Source organism: Strix aluco, chromosome 2 (assembly GCF_031877795.1).
Source record: "Strix aluco isolate bStrAlu1 chromosome 2, bStrAlu1.hap1, whole genome shotgun sequence".
NCBI classification, from domain to species: Eukaryota; Metazoa; Chordata; class Aves; order Strigiformes; family Strigidae; genus Strix; species Strix aluco.
Window position 1 is genome coordinate 116979774 of NC_133932.1, and position 17807 is coordinate 116997580.

At 39.1% G+C, this 17807-nt stretch overlaps 1 protein-coding gene across 1 annotated transcript in view; it reads left to right on the forward strand.

The window, feature by feature from the left end:
- The first annotated feature begins 1347 nt into the window (after window positions 1-1347).
- The window catches only part of SACS (sacsin molecular chaperone), a 97814-nt gene continuing 81354 nt past the window's right edge, over window positions 1348-17807 (forward strand). The window contains exon 1 of the mRNA XM_074816007.1: window positions 1348-1509. The gene's annotated coding sequence lies outside the window, so the exon portion shown is untranslated. The remainder of the gene's footprint in view (window positions 1510-17807) is intronic.

Here is a 17807-nt window from a genome sequence, read left to right on the forward strand (position 1 = left end):
CTCTTTTGCATGCATAAATAATTTTGTAGAAGGTGGAAGTACATATAATCTGATGGAGTTGTTCCATGCATACACCTACCTTTTAAGAATATTTTATATGCACACGCAGATGCCCTAAGCTCAGAAGTCTTAAGCAGGTTTTTCTGGGTTATCAAAATGCTCTAGGTTTCTGCTTCCTGTAGTAAAACTTATCTGAGATATTCTTGATCAGGAAATGTGTGTGAAAATCTCCTAAAAAAGTCTGTGAAGGTGAATAATACTTTTTTTGCCTTCCTGTTAGTGCAGAGACTCCCTCTCAAGCTGGGCAGATGTCCCAGATCCTCCCTGGTTTGTTCGGAATCATGTCAGTCCCTACCATTTGTGCTTATTCCAGGGTCTAACCAAGTGCTGACCCTGCAGTAAGTGCAGAAGCATGCCAGCTAGCTCAGGCACTAGAAACAGTCTGAACATGCAGCCTGGTGTGGTGAGCAGCACAAGTTAGCCTGGACTGAGCACCGTGCTGCCATCCTATGTTGCTATCGGGGTTCAAAGCAGTTATCTGCAAGTAAGATGGGTACACCAGTCTGCAGTGCTGGTGTACTCTCCGCTGAGACATAAGGGCATTCCAGCTCTGTGCAAAGGAGAACGACCTCCACCTTTACTTCATCTTTTCTGGGGAGGCTTCTTGGCCTTTGGTGTGCTCCCTTAGTCCTGACTCTTGATGTGTCAGCCCTTTCTTCTGCCACCTGTGACATGTTCTCTTGGGGGTGCCTGAGAGAGGGCTTAGTGGCAGAGATGCCCTTAAATGTCTGTTTTCCAGAGGAGGCAGTAAATACTTTGGGTGTGGAGTGATGAGGCCACATGTGAGGAGTTCCCTGAAGGCATTGAGGTAGGCTGATATTTTAAGCATTGTAGGAGATCATATTCATTTAATGAGATCTTGGCTAGTTTGATATTCATAGTGGTTTCATTTCTTTTGCCCTTTCCCACCCTACCAAGGAGTAGTGATTAAGAACTATTTTTTGGTTGATTGCTTTTTAATTTTACCGCTTTAAGTGGTGAAACTGGATAAGATATATGAAATGCATTATACTGCTTGTACTTTATGGCTACTCAGCTCTCTAGACTTGCACTAAAGCTAAAAGAATCAAGACCAAAAACGACATCTTCCCTTGAAACCAGATTTGTTTAAACACTTCCATATATCTTGTAGCCTGAGGTGAGAAAGTCGTAGCCTTTCAGCTGCGACTTGCAAGCAATTCAGATGCAGTTCTCATGCCAAGACTATAGCACGTGGCCGTCAGCAGTGCTGTCCTGGCATGGGACAGCTGGATAATGTGGCCTCTGGATGCAGGAGGAGGTGAACCAGCAAGAGACGGGGAGACTCAATATCAGCAGGAAACGTAGCACCAAGCTCTGTGGTCTGTGCTCTCCTAAATTACAGCAACATAGATGAATTCCCATTGTGCTGTTAATCACCCTCATCCTCTGAACTATCCCTGGAGCTTCCCCTGCTCTACAGATCTCAGGGTATGTAGTATGTGTCATGTGGCCTTTGATCCTCTGAAGATTTTAAATGCTTACAGAAAAAGGATAGCCACCCTCATGGCAAGTCCTTAAAATACTCTTACATAAAGAAATAAGTGCTATCTTGTTGTGTCTTCTTTTAATGCACTACCAAAACTTTTTCCTTTTGATCCATGTTTCACTTGTTTCATTGCTCTGAGTCATCCCCTGTATAAATTATTTTCATTTGGTCCAGTGGTTGACTGAAATATCGAGTCTGTTCAATGGAAAATATTCTTGAGACCTTCTGTGTCTGCAGAGTTTCCTTGAAAATAGCATTTGCGACTCTGGGATGGTAAAATGTCAAAATTGCCACTGGCAAATACACACGTGCACATACAGACGTGTGTACACTTGCAGACAAAAACTTGCAGACAAAAATGTAGCAGAATATTAGTATCATTTATTTTGCTGCATACTTGTCGCATTGTTCTGTTTATATATGCTTATGCCAATTTCAGAAAGAAAAAAGTTGTGTCTGATTTTTTTTTTTTATTAATCTGCTGAAGAGGCTTAGAAAAACATCAAGAACGAGAACGGAAATTAATGTTATGATAGGTGAGCACACTGGGTGTGGGACGCAACCAGTTAGGAAGGCAGCTGAACTATTTCCAAAGTAACAGAAGTGCTGAAAAGTAAAATAATTATCATAGAATGAGAGCACACATCTCCATTGATATAAAAATAGCAAAGAGAGCAAATTTGTTCTTACTGGCATGCAAACAGCAAATAGTACTTCCCAATTAAATACAAGAGTAATTATGATAATAATGTTTTGAATTGGTGAACGTTTTTAGGTGAGGATTCTCAGATAGTTTTACAAAGAAATAGGTCAGAATTATTACTGTAAGAACAACAAAGGAAGACAAACCCTCCACTTATCAAAAATACCCATTCAAAATCTATTGGCAGGTACTAAAAATAAGACCAGATGTGTAGATCTAGAGAAATTGCTGGGGTGGTAATTTATGGAGAGGATTTGTTGTGGAATTCACCCCTTGCTGCAGAATTGTCTCCATTCTGAGCTGCGTCCACACTTGTGAAGCTACCGGGATTTACCGAAATAATGATTCCTGAATAATTTGGTAAATTGCCAGAGAAGGTCCCAGCCCTAGTCTTAAAATGTTTCTGGCCCTGATGTTTGAGAAAATATGTGGTTTTATTTGTAGGGTTGTATGGAAATAGAGTTGTCTTCCTGAGGTCACAGAGAAAGCCAGAAATACTAATGTTGAGAGATGGGATCTGTCCTGTACCAGGCTTGTTTAAACATAAAAAGGCAAGTCCACAGCATAATAAATATGAAATGTAGACTGAAAGATGAAATAAAAACAATTCACTATCAGATAGCACAGAAGCAGCGTTATTGAATGTATACTTCATATTAAAACAGTAACCTGAATTTTAAGGCTCCATAAAGTTGTAGATTTCTGGCAATTTACACTCATGTACTCTAAAATTTGGGGCCCTTCCTGAAAAAAATAATACCCAGCTTTCTGCAAAACACATGAAAGCTCCAGCAGAAGCAACACATTATAAGCTGCACTTCTTGAGGCCTCAGCAGGAAGATTATCTTACCAGATAAAACTACACATGCTTTCAAACCCTAACCACTATAGCTCTGTATAAGAACCTTAAACCCTACAAACACTCACAGGTGAATAACTCTTGATAAAGATGACATACTCATGCAGGGTTAGTTAGGTATGAGGAGAAACATTGGTCAATTCAACAGAGTGTGTCAGGATGTAGAATTTATATGTGAGGTGTAGGGACGACCAGTGTAGACACCTAAGGCACCAAACTACCAGATAGCAGTGAAATGAGTATGTCCTGACAGTCTAAACCACTCTAATGAGCTGTGTGCCTGCAACACCCTCAACAGCATAGGTCTTAGTGCAGAACAATGGGATCCTGCCTGTTGAAAATTTTTTCACTTATTCTTTTTTTTTTTTTTTTTCCGTTTGTGTTCTGCAAATGTATAATGTATGGTTCATGTGGGTTTTTTTTAATTGTAATGACAACAATACCTTACTCAGACGCCTTTCATGCCTTTGAAAGTATTAATACTTGAAAATAAGTCCTAGATAACCCCAAACCAATCTACTACAAATCAGAAACAGGGAAAAGGGAATTACATGTCTGAAGGGTATCACCATGAAAAATACATGCTCTGGAGTAAATTTTCCAAATACTGCTACTCTGCTTACAGAGAACGTAGCCATAAGCATACAGTACATATTTAACTATTTAGCCCCTTTTAATAACCACTTATGACAAATTTGAATGCTTCTGTTCTACTTGTTCTGTTCTAAAGAGTTTAATGAGATCATGGGTCACTGTTTATTTACTTATTCATTTTCAGAGCAGCATTTATGATTTGGTTATCCCAGTTTCATGAGAATTTTTAAATTCTCATGAAAGAAATATTATTTTTTAAATGACAGATGCTAAGTAAACTTTTTGACCTCTATTTACCAAGCTCAGCTGTTCTGTTTTTTTTTTTTTTTAACTAACAACTTTTGATCATCAGGCAAAACAGCTAGTTTGTACTAGCTGTGAATGAAGCAATCCAGTCCTAGTTTTAAGGGACTGTCTCAAAGACATTGAAATCAGAGGTAGTCCTTTTGTTGATTTCAGTAGACTTTGTTTGAGGATCTAAGCAATTAGTTTGTCTTAACATGTTCCTGTCTAAAGTGTTTAAAATTCATGGAAGTAGCAGAAAGTTACTGCTGGGAATATTTATGTTCTTGCTTCTAAATTTAAAATTGCTTTGATGTACAGATATAAAAGAATATAATCTAAAATATTCTACAGAGTATGTTATGAACCAGTGATATTTTTCAGTTCAAAACCCCATGATACACTATTTAAAGACAGTTTTGATATATTTAAAATGTCAAAGTTTTAAGAAGTTCCAAGGAGTTGTAGACAAATGTGGGCTTCTTTTACACCCATGATTATCTTAATAGATGAAGATAAAATGAGATTAAACACCTGTAATAGACTCAGAAATATGTAAAGCTCACTTCAACTTCTTTTGGGGGAAGGAGGAACATTTAAAATAAAAAATTGTCTTTAAATACTGAAACAATAGTATATTTTTCTATGCTGTTAGGCATATTTGAATATTTAGCATCAAGATGGTCTGTGTGAAAGATAATGTAAAAATGATTCTCCGTGCTTTTATATGAAACTTTGTTCTGATTTTAAGATGACTGGGGAAGAAGTAAATTATGATAAGGACAGATTGTGAATGCAGGAACATCTGAATAATTTGGGAAATTTACTATAAAGAAATGTTTGGGTACACTGAAATGCCCATATGCTGAAAGGACTATTCAGGCCATACGTACAGGCGAGGGGCCTGGGAAGGAAAGACTCTGGAGAAGGCTTGAGCATCATGACGAGATGCCATGAACATGTCTCCTGGGTGAGTTTGTGTGGATTGGCTCTGTGGGACCTCTGTGTATGGATGCAGAAATAGTGACCTGAAAACAGCAGGCTGAAGAAAGAAAAATTGCATGCTGAGAAGTAGTGTGTCTGTCAGGAGTTGACAAGGTCTGGCTGGACTGTGGCTCCAGATGGTCGTGGAACTCAGAGGAAAAAAAGTGCCAGAGTCTTTTGTCTACATATCAAGAAGGTGAAGGGCTGTAGGTATGACCAGAGGCCTTGAAAACCTGCCTTGGGCTAAGAGAGTCAACAAACATGTAAGTACCTATATCAAAACCAGAAACTCACTATGAAAAGGCTTTTTGAACTCTAAAACAAACTAGGCTTTAATAGCATCCAGTTGGTGCAAGATGAAGCAGATAAATGTAAACTACAAATAAAGCACACATTTTTAATAGAGATGTTAATTAAACTCTGGAACAGTTTATCACGGGTTGTGGTAGATTTACCATCACTGGAATTGTTTAAATCAAGTTCATATGTGTTTCTAGAGGACTCCTCCAGTTGAAAGGGGAGTTAATTCAAGGCAGTCCTGTGGCCATTATTATTCAGAGAGTTAGGTTAGATGATCTCAGTAGTTTCTGGCCTGGTTAAATATTAATCTAACAAAAACCACTTTGTCTATGTAGAATGAGAAGAATTAGCTATAATCAGAAACAAATAATACATCATGACTGATTTCAAACAAAAGGTAGCCTCAGAGAGGGAGCAGGGGCTGGGCAGGTGGCTGGGGATCTTGCAAGACAAACAGTTAAAGATGTAAAAGGAACCAGGGATGTAAAATAGCCAGTTAAATAGCATGAAAATGGAAAGCAGTAAAAACAACTATCTTCTGGAAAAAAAACATAATTTTTTACATGCTTGTAAGGAATGATTGGAGGGAAGAGGATAAATGTACATACAAGACACATGAAGATAGCATGGTCAGAGATTAATTATGATATGTGGCAGTGGGGCAAAAATCAGCATGTGAATCTCCAAAATCACACTCCCTCTGTCTGAGTAAAGTGAAAATCCGTTGCATTAGTGTTGAAACACATAGAGGACTAAATGATATATATTTGAGTGGTGATGATCTTTTGCTCAGCACAAGTCACTGATGTCTATAAACTACTGCAAATGGTATTTACAGAGGTCTAACAGATAACAGTAACGTGTTTTAAAAAGCTGATAAAATTCTTGAATGGTTCCTTAGCTGATCAGCATATACAAGACTTTTTAGTGCACATGTACTTGGTTAGATTGTAAGGTTATTTTATGCGCCATCCTAGGCCTTATTCTAAATTGACAGGTTGCTTCCCAGTGACTGCCATTAATGTAACAGTCACAAGGATATGCAGAGCTGGCATAGCAATGAAATAAGGCAGCCTAATCTGTTTTTAAAGTGTTTGTAACTAAAGGGACTGCAAAAATACCCCCAAACAATACTCTAAAATAGTGCAAAGGATCAAATTTTCTATACAATTGGTTAACTGCACTGTTCTGTAAAAGAGCTGCTTAGCACCATGGACTATATCTGACACTCAGGGAGGGGTGGGACTAGCCCATCTCACTGGTACCACGCTTGGGTGTGGGAAGCCCTGCTTGTAGCCTGGTTGTGGCTCCATGTTGTCCATCTGACCCCACTTGTTCCGAGCAGGGAGATTCACTTGGGGAAATAATTTTCAATCTGTATCCTGGGACACACCTGAGGTGTCTCAAGGTAAAATGCAGGTGAGGATATCCTATATTTGGAAGTTGCAAAGGGATCTTCCTTCAACCCAAGCTTCTGTGACAGGAGGTCATAGCAATGCAGCTGCGGAGCTTGGAAATTCTCTTTCTAAGATAATTGTTGGGTCTTTAAATTAATTTATAGGAAAACTTTTAAATGTAGCACCACTTAGTAAATCTTCAAAGTTGGATTTTAATCCAGGCTCTGGATCAAAGGCATTTCTGCTTTGCAAAGGAGAGCAAATTATATCTCTGCATGACAGGCAGACCGGTAGGTTGCACCCCGCTGCATCAGGAAACATAGCCCCAGGAAAGGATGAGCCTGCCTGTTAACTGAGGATGGGTAGCTTTTTTTTTTTTTTTTTTTTTTTTTTTGACATGAGACTCCCGTGCAGCAGCAGGGACTTGAGCTCTGAGAGCAGTCTGCAGCTCCTGCAGCTGCATCACCTCTGTGGGGAGGTGGCAGCTGGCAAGGGCTCTGGCTGGTTGTCACTGTCGCTTCCCACTTCACGCCCCAGCCATGCTCTGCCTCAAGGCAGGTGCAGTTTCTTTCTCCTAAACAAATCAGATAGGAGTGTAAGTGATGTAAGCCCAAATCAGGGTTAATTCCTTCGGTCTTTACTTCAGCCTTGTGCATTAACAGGTAGCATGTGTTGCTCAAAAAAGAGCTACCTGGGGACCTCCATAGCATGAAGTGTGTGTCCCTTGGTGCTGGGATCCCAGGGACATGGGACAGCCTGAATGACACCTGTCCTTGTGGTTTTGCTCTAACTCTGTAGAGTTTGACTTGCTCACATGTGATCCTGAGGATTAATTTGACCCCCAAGAAGCCTGGGATAAAGGGACTGGAAAAGTGGCTGATATCCATTTTCTACAGCCATGTCTCCTCTGTACCATTGTACAGCCTAGTTTTAATCATTTACACACATACACACACTTGTCATCTCAAGATTTTACTTCAGCGAATGTTATGGACACAAACCTCAAAACCCTGGTTTATTTTTTATAGTGCCCAGTTGTACCAGCAGGTGATACCTCAATAATTTTTCTCCTACAGATTGCATTTTTGGACACAGGAGTGCCAGTGACTCAGTGGTCATAACTTTTTTCACTTATCGTTCTGGGACAGCAGCATAACTAGCAGCAAAACACATGCAAAATGATAGCACAGAGCTTTCACGTGGTGGCCAGCTGAGGAGAGGAGAATGTACTTATCCCAAAAGCATAACCTGGGAGGCAAGTAGGGCAAGTGCACAAAAAATGTTCATTCCTTTTAAAAATGTGGATTAAAGTTGACATCCAAAGGGTTAAGTATCATACAGCTGATTAACTATTTCACTATTGCAGCTGCTTTTGTAAAAGCTTGTCAGAGAAAAAAAAAATGTAATAAATGTTCATTTAAAAACCTGTTTTCTTTATCCTTTGCCTTTGTGCTAGTTTTCCGGGCATAATGAAGGTATCCTTTAAAGTCTGAGGTTTTAAAATTAAGTAATTTTAAAAATTATAAACACAAAAAGTCAGGCACTTTAAAACATGTGAAACCAGATGACATTTTTATTTGCATATCACTCAGTTTGATGTTTTTTCATCAGATGGGGCTGGGAAAAAAATCCTTAAAGACCTCTTCTGCATTCTGGCAACAAACAAGGAAAAAAGAGACTGTGTGGTGGTGGTGGGTGCATGGGAAAGGAGGGCTGAAAGAAAAAAAGAAAACTGAAAAGCTGAAAGAGGGAAACATTTCAATGTGAACTTTGATTCTGCAAATGTTGACGCAGATGCCAAATTTCTTCTTATTCAGGGCTTCAAGATTGAGTCTTTTATAGATGCATTGCTAAGCTCTTAAGGATTACTTTTTCCTACCTGGACTGCAGAGATGAAGTTAACATTCATTATATTTTTTCATTACACCTTATATTTTTTCTCATTACACTTCACAGATTTTTTATTAATTCCATCTTTCCTTTTGTTACAAGTTTTTATACATGGTGACAGGACTTGCATTTGCGGTAGTTCGCTAAGACATACTAAATCTACCTTCTTCAGTCACTGACGTTATATTAATCTGATCACTGAATAGCACAATTTGGATCACTTTCCCAAAAGGAAGATGAAATAGTAGGAGACCTGATCTAAGAAGAGATAACATTGTTATGTACAAAAATATAAACAAAAATTACGAGGGGATCTGGGAAATCCAAACTTCAAGTCTGTGTCCCACCATGGTCCAGATGTGGGACTCTGGTGCATGGAGGAGCCACCTCATTGGTATTGTCCCTATGGCTGGAGCTGGTTTCTTCCGCTCCCTGCAGAAAGCTCCCTGTATACCAAGAGGAAAGAGGGGAGCATGTGTAAATGGTCTGTGAAGCCTGGAGAACAGGTTTTGTCAAGAAAAGGTGAAAACTGAGTGCTTTATGCACCACAATCTGCTACAGATGACCCACTTTCTGCAAAAAAAAATAATCTGTGAGAGTTATAAAAATCATAATTGGATTTCCCTTCAGAAACTAAGCAACATACATTCCCTAGAAAAAATCTGTGTCAAGACCACAGTAGTTTATTCTTCCCTGGCTTGAGTTTTCTCTAGCTCTCACTGAGTTTGTCCTGCAATATTCTCTCTATTATAATAATGATAGCTATGAAATTATCAAGAAACCTGGGGCATATTTCTTGGTGCTGTCAATTGTCAGCCTAATTTTTGTTAAAATAATTTATGCATGAATTTTGCACCACCTTCTAGCAAATGAACTTCTTTCCAGATGTCAAAGAGAGCTGTTTTGCCCCATTATTTGCTGTGTCCTTAAAATGATGAAGATATTAATCTTTATTAAAACATGTAACTACCATTCTGGGAAAATATTCAGCTCCCTTTCACCACCTTGTTAACAAGTTATAAATGGTTTTGAGTGATAGCATTACATGACAGGTTGGAGAGTGTCATATAACATAGAGAAATGGCCAAGTATTTGAGATGGAGATTGAATATAGCACTCGGGAATTTTTGCTGCAGTTCGTGTTCCAGTTCAAAACAGTGAAATAAGAGGCTAAGGGCTAAAATTAGTCTTCATAGTGTTTGTGCTTGGTGCTGTTTATTTTCTGTGTCCTAAAGCATGTGAGATGCTTTGTAGTCAGAACTACAACATCTCATGTTAAGAGTGGCACCTGAGTCCTCAAATGCATAAACTGCAGCTTTATTTTTGTATCCTTTCATCCCACTCTTGACTGGCATCTGGTGATGCAACCATAAAATAAGTAATATAGAAAAAAAGAAAAATGTGGAGAAAACAAACAAACAAAAAAGTGTTTCAGCATATTTTTTAGGCTTGGCTTCCATTGCTTCTTATGAGGCATGCAATTGTCTCCATTTTCAATCAGTTTTAAGGCACAGCTTTAAGGTCTGCAACATGGACATTTTGTGAAGATATCTGAGCTAGCTTTTTGTAGACATTACATTCAGTTTGTAATTTATGTTTTTTCCTGCCTTAAAAGCAGAAGAGACATCCTTTCCCCACTTCACCTCTGCTGATCCTTGAGATTGAAATTACACCTACTTGTGCCAGCATGGGCCAAGTGAGCCCTGGAGGGATTCACCTGAGTGTTCCTACTGCCTTCCCACCTTTGAAATTCCTGGATGAGTGGAGAAGCAGTATTTGGTGAAAGCAGCTTAACATCCCTCCACCAAAAAATAGTGGGAAAAGGGTGAACTAAGCCTTTTGTTTTCCAGCCACCCCACTTATGCCCTCATTATAGTCAGCCCTGCCATTGTAGAGGATCTCATGAGAGATGGTTGTTCTCTGGCAAGAGTGAGCCAGTTTCCAGGCATCCCTAAATAGGCTAAATTTAGGCAGAGAATCAGAGAGCTGTAACGAGATTCCCAAAGTTTCCTGCTCTGCTTCGCTGATGATAGGTGAAGCAGTGAGTCTGGCCCAGTATGCCCATTCCAGCTTTTAATCCTTTTGCTTGAAAGATGGGATAATCCAATCCAACATTCTCATGAAACTCAAACGATTGTTTTTTTCATAAAAGGGCATCCATATACATTTTTGGTACTGATCATGGGAACACCTCATTCACAAGATGTGTAGTCTGGGGGTAAGACTTTGCTGTGAGATGAGTGTGTTCAAATGCCCTTGGACTGACAGAGACTTGGAAAATGGGTTTCACACCTCCTAAGGAGTGCATAAGTAATTTTATGACATGATACAAAACTGTACAAAGTGGGCATAATAGCAGCATTTACAGAAAGCATAAACACATAAATACATAACAGCTTTATTTTGCAAAAGCTGTGTATCATCACCTACAGGGTTTTTTTGCTAAAGTCATTACTCTGTTGGAGACTTGGGTATGCTCTTCAGCAGAGGTGTATGCTTTACTCCAATACTGTGAGATAGGGCCACGGGGTGAGGGACATACTTAAATACCACACAGAAAGAAGTAATTGAAAAGCTCTCATGATTCTTGGAGGAGTGCTCCGTTGCCCTGTTATTGTGCAGAAGGCTTCGTTTGGTGGATTTTTTTGAGGTTTCACAGTGGTTTTGAGATGGCACATCAAGGAGACATTTAAGGCTGTGCTGGCTGGGTCTGAGTTGGAGCTGTCGGTGAGCAGATTCTGTAGCCGGGTGCTGCGCCCCCAGGCCCCCAAGGAATACACTGGGACCTGCCCTTCTCCCCACATTTCCTGCCGGTGTGTGTATTTGGCTACGCAGTCAGTGCGCTGCCATGTGAAGATCCCATTTGTAGATGCTTCATACTCGACCAGGTAGTGCAGACACTGCAACATCTAATGTTGGGTTATGAATTTGATTTGTGCCCCAGCACCTAAACATTCATGTGGCATCGCTCCCTAGCGGTGCTCCAAGAATTTCACTCTTCTGCAGTTTGACATTGATGGGTATTAAAATGACATAGACATGACAGAAGTGCTGAAGATCCTATTGAAGTGTATTATAAACAGCCCTGCATAGCTGAGTTAGTGCCCTTGCCAGTATGATTTTTCATTAACTCAACTAATAATACTGCTTCATGTTATGTTGGACAAATGTTCTTGTCACAGTTGTGGGCTCCTTTTACCTCAAGCACAGGAGCTGTATATTAATCACAGTAAGAAAACCATAAACTGAGAAGTCTAATACTGTCATTAGAGATATTGTATTTGATTTTATATTTTATTTTTCAAAGGAACTGCATTTACAATTCTTAAAGCCTGAGGGCTGAATCACAATATAAAGTATCTAGTTTCATATACCAGATAAGTGCTCAGGAAAGATTGAAATCAATTATGCTATTGTAAAGTTTTAAAGTTCAAAGTGTTTGAGATCTGTAAAAAATGTTTAGATGTAATCTTAAGGCAAATAATTAGGCACTTAAAGCTTCATTTGGAAATGTGCTTCACAATCACAAGTTATTTCATTCCATCTGTCTTAGCTTGGGACTCAGTACTGCAGTGTATTAACAGTGGATTTGATAAACTTCCTTAGTGTTGAATTGCAGGAACCTCATGGCTGAAGTGGCATTGCAGCAAACACCCTTCTTACTTCCCTTTAGTCACCTTAATCCATGTAGAGATTGAAATATTGTATCATAAAAGCCCCTAATAACTGTAAGCTTCTGCTCCTGAGAGCAGTGTTACTGAAGTCCAAGGAACAACGTGTCAGGGAGCACACAGATGGCAAATAGTCCTGCAGCAATGTTAGAGGTACAGCACAGGGAGTTTAGGGGAGAGCAGCCTGCCGTTTAGCATTTGCAGACTTAGACCTTCATGTCTGCTGCTTCAGCCTGCCAGGCACGCAGCATAGCTGCGGGGATCCTTGGCTTCATAGAAACACTCACCCCAAATATCACTGCTTGAGGCTGTAGCACCGTGCAGTGAGCTAAGCAGTGGAGCTGAGACCTTTCTATTAAGTCTATGATCAGCTTTGAACACAAGGTCCTGCAGACCCTTTTCCTGCAATCTTTTCATCTAGTACAGGATGATATATACAGCCATCTGTGCCAGAACTGAATTTCATCCATAAAGACTAGAGAAAGAAATAATAGTTTGCAGGTTTATATCCATATTCATCATGAGAGAATTTGTTTTAATGAAAAAGAAAAAGGCTAAGGCTTTATCTTAGAGCTCGCTATGTTAAATTCATTGGAAAAATAGCTCTGAGAGACTGAAGAGGAATGTATCTACATATATATATGGAGAATGGAAAAATACAGACCTTTATGCTGTGTCTATATGGGTAAGCGTGGGCACTTGCATCTCCAAACTTGCAAGACAAGGGCTTGGACTAACATCCATGCAAACATGCTAGTGTAGTATGAGCTACTTAATACCGCTTCCCAGCAAAATTTATTACCTTAAATTCAGGGCTCTGTTAGTACAGATGGCTTCATGTTTTGCCAGGCTTGCGAGAGGGGCATGGCAGATGTGCAATCCTTGGTACCAAAGTATGTAGACATGCCCACAGACCTCTGCACTGCTGTAGGAAGAGTGGTGGACTCAGTTTGCTTTTGACTTTTTCATGGCTACATTTCTTTTAAATTTTATTTCACCTCTTTTATTATTATATCCATATTCCTAGACCAGTGTGCACCTCAGAGGATGCTCCCAGCCCTGTGGGTGCCTGGAAGCACAATGTCAAGACAGCCTTGAGCAGCCAGCCAGCCAGCCAGGTCGCATGCATGGTTTGAAAGAGCTCAGAGTAGAGGTCCCTAGGGCTGAGCACAGCACGTGCTGCAAAGCCCAGCACCCTTTTATCTTTCCTTCCCCAGAACCAGCTTGAGTGAAGTCATAAGGACTAGAGTTTATCTTGGGATACAAGATAAGTACAAAAAGTACAGAAGAAACAGTAAACATTTTTTTCCTTTTATAACCATTCTTAAAAACTGCTTGTTACAGCAGCCTTCCTCCCGGTATTTTTAATCTCCACTCTTCTTTCCCACAGCAGTTGCCTGGTTTCTTGTCTTGCTTGTATTCTCTGTTTTGGGGCATAAGAAGAGCTCATGTTCCTCTCTTTCTAAGGCTCCCAGTATTAGATGGTAAACTTGTCGGGGCATACTCATACATTGCTCATTTCATGCGAGTGTGCTTTGCTTCTCCGTTTGCAAAGTAGCACTTAAGAGAGCTTATTATTAATAACAGTAAATTATTCTGCATTTTCTTATCAGATAACATGAGATCAAGTAGCTGTCAAGACATGTTGGGCAGATATCTACAAAAACAATGATATCTAAAGATCCACAACAAAAAGTAAAAATTTGGAAGGTCTTCAGTCAGCTCCTAGCAGCTGCAAATTTTACTTTAGATGAAATAATGAACCCATTTAAGGGTTTCTCTCTGAAAACAGTCTCGCTGACTTATGCTTGTCAGAAGTTCTATTTGGCTTCTCACTTTGATATATTCCCAAAGAAAGGAATTGGAACAAACGCTTAGAACTGGGTAAGTCAGGAAGACATCTAGGTAAGATTAGGATGTATAAATAAAAAAAAAATAGTGGCCTTACATGCAGCTGGTTTGCAAAAACAAGCCACTTGAGATGCTGCTGAAGTTGCTTTGGTATTACCTAAATCTCTCACTCATTATTGATATTCAAATTTTACACTATATAATATGATGTGCAAGATAAACCTCCAATCTAAAATCAGCCAATGCCCTTAAGGCCATGATGCAAGTGCTTCTATTTGTATAGTATTTGTTTAACTATTATATTTCTCTTGTTTCATAGTTTAGATTTCTGTAATAAAAATGAGTGGCTGTACTGGCAATTAACAGTACAGAAACTAGTGAGGAAAAAAAGGATTAGTGTAGTTGCAAACACAGTGAAGCACAAACAGATTATTAGTACAGAAATGTTTTATATTTGCCATTTGGACTCCTGTTCCTTTTTGTTTATTTAAGGATATTTTTGTGCATGAACAGAAATAATGTTTTCTGCACAAATGCAACTATTTAAGGAAATATATGCATAAAGATGGATTTGCCTTAATTATTATTTTAATTATTATTTTTGGAGAAAATTGTGTTATCTTGCATAACAATGATTTTTTACTTGAAAGCTGTAACCCTTTGTTGAAAAAATCATTACACAGTGATGTAGCAATCATGATATTCTACTTCTCCACTGTTGTTTTAAGACTGTAATTTATTATACTTTTAGGCAAAACATTAATTTGGAAGTATTTATATATGTATTTACTTATTTTTGCCAGACTTCCTGGTTGAAGACACATTCATCAGCCATAAATTAGGGGCATCAGCATAATATAAATGCTGTATGTTAGCTGAAGGAAGTAACTTTTTGCTGTTCATATAGTGAAAGATGAAAAATGTGCATGTACATGTGTGTCTTCATGCACATATGTGTGTGGTAACCTGGAACCCACTCCTTGCATCTTCTTTTATACATGCCTCATTGCTTCAGTTGTAATAAAGCCTTTCTGAATGCAAAGCCAAATGTGCTTCCTAAGGGTAGCGGATAAGGTGTTTCCCACAGTTAAAGACTATGATGCTGTATTTTGTATATATTCCAAATCTTCATTTATCATCATGGAAGGAGCTCATGGCCTGTATGCCCCTTACACACAGCAAGTGATCAGGGAGGTCTCATCTGGCCCTGGCCAGCACACAGTTAAGTTCTCGTCTGCTTGCTGAGAAAACAAATCACATATCGAGTACATGCTACAAGAGTCACCAAGTCAGAGAATTCCCAGGTAGAAAAGACTTTATACTTTAGATGGCCACAGAGTCCTCCTGTTTACAGCATTAAAACCCACTGTGTTTTGTCACTTTTCCTTCTGGCCCAGTAAGTATTAAGCTTTGCAAACAACATTCACATAGTAACTGGGAGGCTACTACCAGTTCAAACAGTCAGGACTCCTGTATTCAAAAGGGTGCTGAGATGAGTTGTCTAAATGAATAAGCATCAGTTCACATTGTGGAATGGGAGACAGGTCAAGTTAATCAATAATTTGACCCATTTTGCTTACTTCTAGTTGAAAGGGAATTTCTGCATTCTTGCGTAAGTTATCATTTATTCAAGTTCTCACAGATGGATTCAGATGATGCTTTTCCTGCCTTGAGGATAAGATGAACTTAATCTAATATTATAAATGAAAAACAGGTGTCCAGATACGCATTCTTTTTCTCATAGCTTGCATTGCATTTATTTACCTAAAATAATTCCTAACTCAAAATTTGCTGCCAAAAGTTTAACATACCTTCACTTAAGGTGAGTGTGGCTGTGGATGCGATCGCTGCAGCAACAGAAAATGACTGTCAGCAATGTTTTTTTAAAGTTGCAAGCTCTTGTGAGAAGGCCAATGTTCACATGTTGTAGTTATTATTATTATTCATTTTTATTGGGAAGGCAGCTGGCTGGAGCTCCAGAAATAGAACAGGTTTAAAGTGAAGCAGAAATTCTCATTTGTCTCTAAAAATAGGTCATCTTCCAGTATGGAATTTGAAACTGCCAGTTTTTATGCTTTTGAATTCCCAAAGTTATTCCTGTTGGATTTCTCTTCATACAATTTTAATATGAACCCTTTGAAATTGGACACTGCCTGAAGTGTTTCTTTGGCTTGAAAGTCTGCATTTCACTTGCAGTTGTTTTAGTTAAAAAAAAGAAAAGAATCTGGATGAGAACAGGTGGTGCAACATACATTTTTTTATAACCATTCTGGATTTATGTGGTGTGTGGCATCGTAGTCATCACCACAGTCAGGTGTGTAGCAGAGAAGCATGAATTACATATCCTTGAGAGATTAAACTTCTATTTTATCTGCTCTTTTGATTTCTGATAGTATGATATGCTCTATATAGATGCCCTAACACTTTGCAACAAATTATTGTGCATGTATTTATTGTAATACCGACTGGAGATCTAAACAGAAATTAGGATGTTCATGTCTTAACTCTCAACAAGGAAGTCAGGAGACTGTTCTTACTCCAAACTGATAGCAACTAACACGGACAGCAGAATGATTGCATTAATACCTCCAGTATGCAGATGAGAAACCTATGTGCAGGAAAACATAAATTATTGTCCCAGAAGCACTAAGCCTATGTCTAGACACCATAACCTGGAAAACATCTGAGTTTCTTACTCAAGGTGTGCACAAAGGCCACGTCTGGATCACATTTTGGGGTGAAACCCATGTGCATGCCAGCCATCTCTCCCAAGATCCCTGGTTTCCATAGGAAGGACACCTAAGGATGTGAGCCAGGCTGGAGCTACAGTGAACCCAAAGAGATGCCCAGCCTGGCCAGCCAGGCTGCTGGATGCAGAAGATGAAGCACCTTGGCAGTTAGGTGTGCTTCAGGCAGAGCCACAAAAAATAAAAAAAAAACCTCCAACCTTTACAATGCTAACTCCAGTGCTTAGATGCAAATCTGTCCTCTATGGGCCTAAAGATTTAGCAAGATTAAAATGTTCAAATGGTTCTCAGTGTGCGGGAACAGTTTTTAAATAGGGTGATGGGGAAATGGTTGGAATAGTTCCACTATTGTCTAGAGCCATTTGCTGGATGCTGGGAACAAGCACTTCTGTGCAGCCCCCCTATTCAATATGCAGAGGCACAGAGTAGATTCATTAGGCATTTTGGAATGTGCAATGTTTATTCCAAAAAATAAAATGTCTGCTACATCATGGGTGGGTTACTGATGAACTGCTAGATGTTTTAAAACCTCTTGAGTGTATTAAAGAGGAAAATGACGGGACATTTCAAACTGAGAATCCTGCCTGTGAGCAGTGTCTTCCTTTAGTGCTACAGTAGCAGTGACTATTTAAGGACATAAGCAAGGTAAAGTTTATGAATAGAGGTAATATGGTCTATATTATCCAGATACGGTCTTTATTACCTCTTCCTACAAATACTGTCTATGTATTTATTTCTGATCTGTACTACTTTTAGCATAATGGTCTGTAGCTTCTCCTGAAACCTTTTATGATAAAGCCACTGCCCGATGTAGAATATTTTATGAAAAGTCTCGTTAGCATTTGAAGCCAAAGCTTTACTATTATTTGCACCTCAGACTTCAATATAGCTGTAGGATTTATGCCTACTCAACTAATCACATCTTCAGAGAGCACATTAATTTAAAAATGCGCCTCGAAATG